The following is a 3,290-nucleotide window of genomic DNA, read 5'->3' on the forward strand; positions in this document are numbered from 1 at the left end:
TCCTTCCTTCCTTCCTTCCTTCCTTCCTTCCTTCCTTCCTTCCTTCCTTCCTTCCTTCCTTCCTTCCTTCCTTCTTTTCTTATTCATCTTAGCATTTATCAGGATCAAAATGGGCATTCAGAAAAGAAATCACAAGAAGGAATTAGTATCTACATGGAACTGTATAATGTATCAAATACATATGAAAATTAAGTATATGGAGGCCTGTTGTGTGTGTGAAGCTGAGGTGTTAAGGTTATTTTAAAGTAGTGAGTTAAATGAGGTATTTTTCCTGGTCAGAGTCTTCAAAGTTTTAGTACTAGCAGAATGCATTCTGAAATACTTCTTCATGGCTAGAATGGGAAAATAAATTTTCCTGCTTTTCAAGTCATTAATTAACACTTGCATGATGAAGTACCTCGATCAAACTGATTGAATAAACCAGAACAAACAGGTCGGATAGTTTTTGTCACACGTGCAGTAAAAGTTGTTCTCATCTAAAGCTTGTTGAGCTTTTCAACATGTTCTGGTTGGGGTTTGTGGCTTCCACCATTTCAGCAGTTTGACTTCCCTTTAAAGTGCTGTCATCATGAATGATTTGTGCAATTTTTCTCTATAGTGCAAAGGGTTGATTCTATTTATAATCTAAAAACGTAGGTACGTTAAATGAAAAATTAAGATTTAGTAAGATTATGTGCACTGTGAGTACCCATTGGCTGTCTATACATAACCCAGGAGGTCACTTTTAAGCTGACACTGCTTTTGTTGATGGCATTGGCCTTGACTGGGTACAAAGTCTTTTTTTCTCTTCTCATCCTCATGACATTTATTCCTTAAGTACACAGTTCCAAGAATTGTTGTGAGGGTTTTGGACCTTTTTCCTCACAGCCCACATGACTGCTTCCAAACACTGCCTGGAAGTCCTTGCTCAGAGCAGAGCTGAAACCTTGTGTGAGGAGACAGCCTGGCCTGAGGCATCAGGCATTGCTCTTCCAATAAGCTTGTAGCTAATTTTGTATACTTAGGTTGCCTGCTTGGCCTCCAACTGCTGCTCCAGAAGGCCACCAGTCTCCAGGAGGTCCTGGATCATACCTGCCAGCTCCAGGTGGATGTCTTGGATAACCTATCACATATCTGCTGGCTCCTGACACCTACATTTTTGCAGCAAACCCCTTCCACCTTGCACTAGTTGTTGCTGTTGTTCTGCTACATGCTCCTGAGCAAGTCACTTCACATTGCTCCTTTCATCCTTTGCTGTGGCTGTTTTGAGCGTCATCTCCTTGGTCCATGGACTCTTGTACCATGTATTTACCTGGATCTGAGGAGGAATAACAAGAGTAATAATCATGTGGCCCAGACCCACCTGCCAGCCACAGCAGGTTGGACAGGTCCAGCTGGCCATGCACGGGCAAACAGGCTCCTGGGGTGTGCAGGGAATGGCTCAGGGACTGTGTGGGGACAGCTTGCCCAGAGCTCATGTCCATTTGAACCTGAGGCTGTCTAAAATCTGGAGATTGAGCAGGGCACTGTAAAGGTTGGGCAGGGAGGACTAGGAGATTTGTGGATGGGTGCAGGAATATCAGAGGATGTGGTGGTAGTGGATGCATGTGCACTGGTAGTGGATACATGTGCACAGTCCAAGCCTATTTAGCAGCTCATTAGTAGTACTCTCCTCTTTTTTATGACATTAAAAAAAAATTCTTGAGCCTTCTGCACACAGCAAGCAGCCAGCAGAGAGGTAACATGTATCTGTAGTATTTCTCTGCCCTGTGTGCCTTCCACATCTGCCTCGTCTCTCATTGCAGAAGAGGTACCTCCTCAGGGAAGGGATGAGTTGAGTTTGCCTTTTGCCATCCACCCACGGTGAGCAATTTCTGCCAGCAGATCCACGCTCTTGAAACTCCTTTAAGAGGAAATTGTGGAGCAGCTAAAGGTTCTCATTTGCCTTCCCTTCTTTCCGTATATTCTCCCCTTTCCTTTTTTGACTACTCTTACACTTGCCCTTCTGTTTGTTATTTCCTTCTCTGTTCCTTTCTTCTTGATTTTTTCTGTGTCCTTCCTACCCTTTTCTCTTCCTTTCTCTCTCTTGCTGCTGGATATTGTGAGCAGTGACAGCAGGCGCTGGGAGCTGGAATCCAGGGAGATAACAGCATTGCCATGAGAATCAGTCTGCTCAGCTACAATTAGCCCTGCTGATATCTTTCACCTGCACAGAGCTCCCTTATCATTGCTACTTCTTGGAAAATGAAGGGTCACAGATACTGATCACAGATAGCATGACTCTGGCATTTCCCTCTGGTTTTCATGTGGCTGGAATCCCTTTTTGGCTGCCTTCTCCACACAATTAGTTTTGCATCTCCCTTGTTCAGCTGTGCTGCTGTCAGATGGAAAGCAGGCACTGCAGCCTTCCAAGGGTGGTATGGCTGGAACAGAGACCCCGGGTGGATTCACCTGGTGTGAGGGAGGGCACACGTCCATGGAGCTGGATGTTTCTGAAGTTCAAAGCCAGAAATAAAATAACGCGTCAGTGCCCCAGGGCCTCTTTATGGTAAATCGTTGCCCTGTTTTTGGAAACTATTGAGAAGGGCACAAGGCAGAGCCAGCTGGGCTTGTTAATGTTGGGCTGATCCACCCACCCTTCTCCTGGCTGATTGCGCAGTTCCTGACTAGTGATGTGAAGATGTTGGCAAATGCTCCCACAGCTTTTTTTTTCCACCAGGGATGGGCTTTAGCAACTGTTTCGTGAGTCTGGAAAGAGAGGGGTTGTCCTTCCTGGCCTTTGTTTTGGTGGTAGTTCCACCTATCTGATAAAATGAGACCAAAGCAGTTAAAGGCAGCTAATCCAGTCCCTGCTTTGTACCTTCCCTTACTTCTGATACTTTTCTTTCTATTTGCCTTATAAATACATTTCTGCAGCAGAAATAAATCCTAATTCCTTGCCTTTCTGCATCTTGAAAGGATCTGAATTGTAGGACAAGCTCAGGAGCAGGGTCACACACAGCAGAGATGGCTTTCTTGTATGTCTTCTTTCTCTCTAGCTTTTCAGCACCTCAGAGACACAGCTGCCATTGCTGGAGATCTGTCAGGTTGCAGTCAGGTATTAGGCATAGAGATACTGAAATTGAACTAATGGCACTTGGTCATACTTGGAAGAGAAAACTAGACTTGCAGGGAATTGGTTACTCACTGAGCATTTAATAAAGGCACCCTTCAGGTGCAGGGATGGCTATTAATGTATTCTCCCCCTCCCTCTTCCTTCCTCCCTCTCCCCGTCTCTCTCCCTATCTCTCTCTCCCTCTCTGTTCCCCCCT

The sequence above is a fragment of the Chaetura pelagica genome, unplaced genomic scaffold (assembly GCF_000747805.2).
Source record: "Chaetura pelagica isolate M959 unplaced genomic scaffold, ChaPel_1.0 scaffold356, whole genome shotgun sequence".
In the NCBI taxonomy this organism is placed as follows: Eukaryota; Metazoa; Chordata; class Aves; order Apodiformes; family Apodidae; genus Chaetura; species Chaetura pelagica.